The sequence below is a fragment of the Chelonoidis abingdonii genome, chromosome 2 (assembly GCF_003597395.2).
Source record: "Chelonoidis abingdonii isolate Lonesome George chromosome 2, CheloAbing_2.0, whole genome shotgun sequence".
NCBI classification, from domain to species: domain Eukaryota; kingdom Metazoa; phylum Chordata; order Testudines; family Testudinidae; genus Chelonoidis; species Chelonoidis abingdonii.
The window spans coordinates 123,925,447-123,933,365 of record NC_133770.1 but is presented as its reverse complement, the minus strand read 5'-3'; the positions used below and the strand labels follow the sequence as shown (position 1 = coordinate 123,933,365).

At 47.4% G+C, this 7,919-nt stretch overlaps 1 pseudogene; it reads left to right on the top strand.

Annotated features, from left to right (window-relative positions):
- The first annotated feature begins 6,407 nt into the window (after positions 1–6,407).
- Positions 6,408–6,719, top strand: LOC116821616 (histone H4-like; annotated as a pseudogene).
- The last annotated feature ends 1,200 nt before the right edge of the window (positions 6,720–7,919 follow it).

Sequence of the window (7,919 nt, the reverse complement as noted above, 5' to 3'; positions counted from 1 at the left end):
AGGCTCTTTGCCAATCTGACCTGGGGGAAAATTCCTTCCCTAGCCCAAATACAGCAATCATTTAAACCCTGAGCATGTGGGTGAGACTGAACAGCCGTCTGAAAAAGCTGACATTCCCTTTATTGCAAAGGCTTTTGCTATAATAGCAACTTCATTGTTTCCCTTTCTGCTGTTTTCATAAATTCTTTTTTGTCTTGAACATTTACCACTATGTTGGAGACTTATAATAGTAATAAAATCCTTTTTGTTAGCAATGCAAACCTGAGACTGTTGCTTCATTTTTCTTCCCACATAAATGACCATTGCAGTTATAGACATTGTTGTAGGAGGTTTCCTCTGAATCACACAATTATGGATTGTACTGAGGAAACAGAAATGTTCCTAGCTGTTGCTAGGTGGCAAATGCTCTTAAAGGTTTTGCAGGCTACAGATTCCTGCAAAACTTTAATCCTTCATTATGTATTTTATAGCCCATTGGGACTGGATGTTTATATGGATAAAAAGAATATTCAGAGCTGTAATAATTAATGCTAAATAAAAAGAGTTTTTGAAGGGATATAAAACCTCATGCTTCAAGGCTTAAGGCAATCTCAAACTAAGGGTTAGCATGAGATGAAGATTAACCCAGAGCTGCCTATTATGAGGATTCTTGCATCTTCCTCTGAGGCATTAAGTGCTGGCCACTCTTGGAAACAGGATCTAAACCTAAACTGGTGCAACCCACATGCCAAAAGGCCAAGAAATACAACTTACAGGAATATGTAAAAATGTGTAAATTAAGTAATAGGTGGCCTGCTTTAACTTATACCTACTTATTACCTTGCAGCTGTGTTCTTGGGGAACCAGGGTGCAGTAACTAGCCTGTCTGACTCATGAAAGACTTTACACACACACACACACACACACACACACACACATCCCACCAGCGTCTGCTTGAACCAAAACCGATCAGAAGAAAGACTTACAAAAAGCAATGAAAAGGCAGTGGGAGACACCCTTAAACCCCTGGTATAAGGGTGATAGGATTAAGGAAACTCCCCTAGCCTCATTTGCATCAAAGATGGGACAAGGTGGCATCTCCATTAGCATATAGCATGGAGAACAGAGATTCCAAGGCAAGAACCGCATGGAACTCTGGGAACGGGGAAGCAGTGCATGATGGGGGATCTCTGCTCCAGATGTTAATAAACCCATAACTGCTGAGCTGGGTGTGAGCAGGTATCAGACCCATTCTAGTAATAAATCCTTTATTGGTATCCAAAATAATGAAGCTCTCTAATTGCATTGTGAGCTCCCTCCAAGGAACACCGCCCAAAGCCAGGAATGATCAGCTGCCGTTATCTAGCCTGAACAAAACAACATTGGTATATTCCCTTGAGCCATCAGTTTACATATAAACAAATCTAGTGTTCTCCCTTTGTTACCCCAAAGGGAGTAAGGTAATGAGAGAGAAAATACTAGAAAAATGGTAGGAGGAAAGATAGAAAAGGAAAGCCCCTTTTCTCAGAAGAGCAGACTCAGCTCCCTTCCATGTCTGTCACTGATGGATTTAGCTTACAATAAGGGTGTCCCTCCCTCCCTGTGTGATATAATAAAAATAAAGAGAGACAAGTTAATATAGTGCAAACAAAGGTAAGTATATTAATGGTAAAGGTACAAAAACTAGGAAAAATGGCAGGGGAAGAAAGACAAATTTAACCATACAGTGATTCAGTGACTGGCTTTAGGAGCTTGAAGCTCAGACCCACAAAACCTCCCTTGGCATTTAGAAAAACCAATAAAAGAAACCCCCAATACAGAAACCTTTTCTAGGATTTAGGCGCAGTGGACACAGTGCACAGGTGCAAAGCCCAAGACCTTCAACTCTCCGGCTGATTTAGAGCCTTTGAGGAGGACTACTGGGGAGTCTCAACGACGGTTGGACTTCGTTGTAGGCGGGGAGACCCTTTGGGATGATGGACACCAGGAAAGCAGGACCCGTCACAGGTAAAATGGAGTCAGTTCGCTGTGGCAGGGATAGTGATGACAGGCCTCTCCTTCCTCAACCTTGCTGCAGGATAGATGGCATCTATCTGCTCTCTAGCTCTGGAGCTATAGGAAGACCCGACGGTGCACCCGCTGCCGCTGGAACAGACAGCCCTACGCAGGCACTGGACAGGCTCTTATATAGACTATTTGGAGGGAAAAGTTTTGAGGGAATAGAATGGTGGGGGCTGGTTTTGGTGGGAAAAAATGGTTCAGTCTGGTTTGAGCCAGGGAAATCCAGTGTCTTTAACAGTAAACAAGTCTGCTTACAGAGATGGCATCCGAGTCAGATGATATACTCCATATTGGATTTCATTAAAGCCAGTGATTTACATAACCTTTATCTTATACACACACTATTAAAATAGCTAATTAAACATCTTTAAACAGTACCTACACAACATTTCTTACTAACACCTTGAACCATTGCTGTTTCTCTACAAAAACCCCTACCCATGCTCAAGTAGGTGTTCTGATACCTGGATTCAAAATCTGCATCAGTTCTATTGAGACTTCATCTTCTCCTGACTGATCGTGCTGGTGGCTCTGCCTGACTCCAGCAATCCAGAACTTCAGCTACCACCACCACCTGGGACCCCAGATTGATTCAAGCTTCACAGAGTGGTGAGAACCCAGCTCTCTCTTTCTCTCGGTACAGCCTTCTGACCCTGACTTGTGCAATCAGTTACAGTTTTCTAAACCTGACTTTTATAATCATATTTAAGTTAGATTTAATATTATACCTGTTTTGTTTGCTTGGCTCCTCTATGGTTATTTCCTGGCAATAAATAACTTCCATGGTGAAGCTGGTTACTTCTCTCTCTCTTCCCCTCTCCCTTGTGGGTGTTTTTTGGTTTCCTCCTTTGCTCTGCAGCAACGCTCCTCATACCTAAGCTAAAATATCCCTGCAGCACCCAAAACTCCTGTGGGTTTGCTCATCGAGAGGGTTACTACCAGAACAATCGTAATGTGAAAGTGGGGATAGAGACATGCTGAACCTGGGACATATGGGGGTGGCAGCTTGGAAGTGCTGCTTGACCCAGCCTGCTCAGGCGTACTCTATTCTGGTGCAGTGCCCATGGCAATGCTGCTCCACCCAGCCTACTGAGTCCAGGGACATATAAAGGGTCAGCTTGAAAGCACTTATTAACCCGGTCCTCTCAGATGTGCTCTGTTAGTGTGTGTGAGTGAGAGAGAGATTGATTCTGGGGCCTGAAGAACCCAGCTCTGGGGAACCTGGGTCCTGCAGGATAGCTCCACTGGGAGGGAACTTGCAGCAAGGAGAATTAGAACTCCATATGAGAACACAAGTGACACAAGCAGTACATTGATAGAATTACAGAACCCCTCTGAAGAGTAACCCTAATAAATGAGCATACCCCAAAGTAACCAGCAAATCTGGTAACATTCTTCAGTTTCTTTGGCACACTAACAAGAACTGAGATTCCTGTATCCATCAGTAGGGGGGTGTACATATGCCTAAGGAAGTGTAATTAGTAGAATACCATTTAGTTATACAAGACAAGGACCATGTCTTTATACATATTTGTATGGCACCTCGTAAAATGGGGATCCAGTCCTGACCAGGGCCTCTGGATCCTATGGTCATTCCAATGCAACAAAAAAACACTACCTTAAAAGAATGGTATTAGGATTGCAAAGACAAGCTGTGACCGGGGTCCCAATGGGGGCCAGCTGAGGCTTAATTACAGTGAACTGCAAAGAATGGGGCAGATAATCCCCAAAACTAGTGGACATTTTCAATACTTAGATTTACCAAGCCAGCATAAAACAGCTTCTTTATTACCTCACTGGTTGTCCAGAAGCCAACACCACAGTTGCCTTGAAGTAACCCAGCCTCAGGCCTCCATCCAGATATCCAAGTCAAATATGATGATGATTTCTGAAAATCTTATTTCATCATATAAAAGAAAAGGTTCTAACAATCCTAAAGGATCAGACACATTGCCTCCAAGGTTAATGAATATTCCAGATCTTACCCAAACTCACGCTACAGCCAATCCTTGTTAACTAAAGTTTATTAAAATAGAAACTGACCTTGCCTGGCAAAGAGGGAAAGTCCACCTGCTTGATCATGATTGGTGAGCATAGCATAGTATGCTTAGCATGTCTATTCTGCTTGGTAATTGTTAATAAATAGGGGATATGTATATAACTGTGTAAGGCTCTTTCACTGGTAAAAGATCCTGCAAACCCACAAAGAGTATGCCCTGAGCCCTAGGAATTGGGTAGGGGTGGGACAAACAGTTCTTTTTCCTCTCCTGCTGATAATAGCTAACCTTAACTGATCACTCTCCTTATAGTGTGTATAGTAACATCCATTGTTTCGTGCTCTCTGTGTACTGTGACAGACCCAGACCAGTGGGGTGCAGGAGTCTGGTAGAGGGCAAATATACTGGTCACTGGCTGAGTGGTTTTCTGTTCCCTGAGTGACCAGAGCAGAGGCTGCACTAGAGTAATCAGGAACCTGCTAGAACCAATTCAGGCAGACAAGCTGATTAGAACACCTGTAGCCAATCAAGGCAGGCTAATCAGGGCACCTGGGTTTAAAAAGGAGCTCACTCCAGTCAGGGAGTGTGAGTGTGGAGCTGGGAACAAGAGGCCCAAGGAGTTGGGAGTGAGAGGGTGTGCTGCTGAAGGATTAAGGAGTACAAGTGTTATCAGACACCAGGAAGAAGATTCTGTGGTGAGGATAAAGAAGGTGTTTGGAGGAGGCTATGGGGAAGTAGCCCAGGGAGGTGTAGCTGTCATGCAGCTGTTACAGGAGGCACTATAGACAGCTGTGATCCACAGGGCCCTGGGTTGGAACCCAGAGTAGAGGATGGGCCCAGGTTCCCCTCAGACCTCCCAACTCCTGATCAGACACAGGAGGAGTTGACCCAGACTGTGGGGAAGATCACTGAGGTGAGCAAATCTGCCAATAAGTGCAGGACCCACCAAGGTAGAGGAGGAACTTTGTCACAGTATATATATATCTTCCTACTGTATTTTCCACTACATGCATCTGATGAAGTGGGCTGTAGCCCATGAAAGCTTATGCTCAAATAAATTTGTTAGTTTCTAAGGTGCCACAAGTACTCCTGTTCTTTTTTTAAATTAAGAGGGTTATGCCTTGAGCCTGAATAACTGGGTAAGCGTGGGTGCCCCTAGAGTGCGTGAGTAACAGAGAATTTTGTGCTGGTAACAGAGGCAGAGGCATGCCTTTTCCTTGGCACAGAGGGTGTGGAAGGTATGTGCTTGGCTCTTCTGTTGTGACTACACCCAAGAGGCCAATCAGAGAAGGGATACAGCAATAGAGCAGTTGAAGGGAGAAGTTTTGGAGCTGGAGAGGCACCTGGCCTCTCGCCCTAGGGATCCATCAGGGATCTCCTGTCAGGAGAAGCGGGATGAGCTCTGGGCCCTTGATGATGACTCTTGGGCCCAGGGCACTTTCATTAGATCCTGAATCCAGCTCCTTTGGGAAATGGATTGCAGCTCCTGCTTTTACTACACTCTGGAGAGAAAGAGAGGTGCCAAAAAGCATATCACGTGCCTGCTGGCAGAGGATAGCACCCCTCTCGCAGATCCAGTGGACATGCAGAGAAGATCTCTAGATCCGAACAACTCTGATGTTTGTAGGTTCCTGTGGGACAAAGTGTATGGTCAGTGTGGGCAACTTCTTATTCTGGCTGAGGTCTTAGAAGCTTTCTGTCTGATGCCCACTGTGACAGAGTATACCTGCCCCTCACTGGACTGGATGGGATTAACTCCATACTGCGGACGGAGGAAGCCATGCTCCCTCTCGCCTGCTGGGCATCCTCCAACTGGAACCACAATATAAGAAAGAGCAACTCAGTCTGGGCTGAGTGAGGAGGACAGCAGTTGGGTACTGCAGGCTCCTGCCAGGAAGTTTCTGAAGCCCCAGGCTGCAGAGGCTGACTGTGCTAAGGCCCCTGCAGACATGCAGGCAACTGCCGAGGATGTCAGAGAAGAGTTTGCTGACTGCCAGGACACTACTGATGTTGGAAGTGAGGGCTGGAAGCGTCTCAGGGAATGCAACGGTTGTAGAGAGAGACTGAGCCTGAACCCAAGAGAATCAGTTCCTTGGGACCCTGGTCAGAATCCCGTAGAGTAGGGTGGTCCTGGGTCCTCCTACCCTGCACTATACCCACCACTGGGTGTGGTCACCTCCTGAAGGAGTGGGATTTACTGCCTTGAACCCAGGGGCAGCTGCTTGGACTCTGGCTGTTGGGCCACGCTGCCTTGAACCCTGGGATAGCCTGACTAACTCTGGCCACTGAGCTTTACTGGAGAGCTGGGCTTTAATGGAGAGCTGGATCAAGCTAGAAGCCAGGGTATCTGACCAGCTACAGAGGTGCAACATGTCTGGTCGCGGTAAGGGTGGAAAGGGGCTGGGTAAGGGAGGTGCTAAGAGGCACCGCAAGGTCTTACGAGATAACATCCAGGGTATTACGAAGCCTGCAATCCGCCGCTTGGCTCGCCACAGTGGGGTGAAGCGCATCTCGGGGCTGATCTACAAAGAGACCCGCGGCGTACTGAAGGTTTTCCTGTAGAACGTGATCCGCGATGTGGTGACCTACACCGAGCACGCTAAGCGCAAGACGATGACGGCCATGGATGTGCTGTACGCCCTGAAGCTCCAGGGGTGCACCCTGTATGGCTTCAGGGGCTGAGTCGCTTCTAACTCTCTACAAACTCTGCAAAGGTGAACAGGGTTGCTCCAGTGCCTTTCCCTTCAGGGGAGGGCACTTGTGTTCAACCAGTTGGTCCTGTCCATGCTCTGGCACCATTTCAGCACCCTGAGCCCACCCCCAGGAATCCTGGCCAGCCTCCGGAAGAAGATCCTGGAGTTTTTCTGAATGGGGCTGTACAAGGTCTCTGCAGGTGTCCTGAGCCTTCCCCTTGTGGGTGAGGGGAGCAGACTGATCCTGGTCTGCATCCACAGCCAGGTCCATGTCTTCCTCCAGGCCCTACAGAGACTACTTTACACTGCAGATAGTCTAGCATGGGGCATGCTGGCACACAACTTCCTCCACCATGAGTTCCACTATGACTGGCAGCTCTTTTATGTCCACCTGAGGTCAATCCTGAGACCTCTCTGAGCTGACAGTCTTTTACCAGGACATCCTCAGGAGGTGGAAGCTAGTCTCAATTACCATGTCTGCAGTAGCCACCAAGAGGGACAATCGCTTAACAGAACTCCTTCTACACAACTCATCCATTAGTGAACAGGTGTTGGAGTCCCCCTTAGTGCACAAGAAAATGGTTCTGGTGCCACCAGAAGTGGAGACGTCCTGGATTATGGTCAGAGGGACTGTGTGGACCCCACAGTGCTTTGTCAAAGCATGAGGCTGTCCACTCTCCGTGTTCCCCATCATGTGCTCCAGTAGTTGAGGGCAGCCTGCCCCCTGCTTCTCTCTTTTCTCAAGTGGGTCCTGCAGGAGGATGCTTCCTGCCCACCTCTCATTCCTGGTCCTCTGGAATTTGTCATTGGGCCCCTGCCCCTATGTCTCCCTAGTCACCTCTGACATGCTGGCTGAATGACATCCAGCCAGTCTGTCACACTCCAAAAACCACACCCCCAAAACGGGCTGTACACACTCATGCTTCATACCATCCATTTCCTTGTCCTTGTATGCCACCCTGGCTCCAAGAGGTAGGACCTGCTGCCAATCTGTGAAAGGCAGGGAGTTTTGGTGGGCCAGTCTGTACTGGACTCTGGTTCCATGGCGCACCAGAGATGGCTCCTCCATGGAGCTGTGAGCATGGGCCTGTATGTGGCACATTTCACAGACTCTTCTAATGGCTATCCTCTCTGAAGTGAGAGAGAGACACACTCTGTGTAGATGTACACCAGTATCAGTGTCATAAAC